The 356-nt window shown below is 30.6% G+C and overlaps 1 protein-coding gene across 2 annotated transcripts in view; it reads left to right on the top strand.

The window, feature by feature from the left end:
• LOC108570361 overlaps window positions 1-356 on the top strand; it is an 18,166-nt gene that overhangs the window by 8,668 nt on the left and 9,142 nt on the right. The window lies entirely within an intron of this gene.

Genomic DNA, 356 nt, shown 5'->3' with positions numbered 1-356 from the left:
AATTTCCTCGTGAAGGAATAAACTTTAAAAGTCTAGTTTGTGGTGAATAAGATTGGCACTTATAGTGGGTGATCATTTATATTTGACATGTACAGCAGAATGATAGGGGATAATTATTTGAATTCATTACCGATTATACCTTGTAACCGTGCATTGACACGCGATACGCATTTTCCCGCGCTCTTCTTCATCGACCGTTCTCTGTAATTTTCATAGATAATCATCCAAGAAAATTTGATATTAGTGAATCACGTGCATTGATTCTTTATTTAAGCAAAGATTCATTGTTTAACATCATTTTATAGATTTGAACATATATTTCTTTCAACATTTTATACTTCTATATTTTATTTATT

The sequence above is a fragment of the Habropoda laboriosa genome, unplaced genomic scaffold, assembly GCF_001263275.1.
Source record: "Habropoda laboriosa isolate 0110345459 unplaced genomic scaffold, ASM126327v1 scaffold70, whole genome shotgun sequence".
Taxonomy (NCBI): domain Eukaryota; kingdom Metazoa; phylum Arthropoda; class Insecta; order Hymenoptera; family Apidae; genus Habropoda; species Habropoda laboriosa.
The sequence above is the reverse complement of the archived record's forward strand: the minus strand, read 5'-3'. Positions and strand labels throughout refer to the sequence as shown.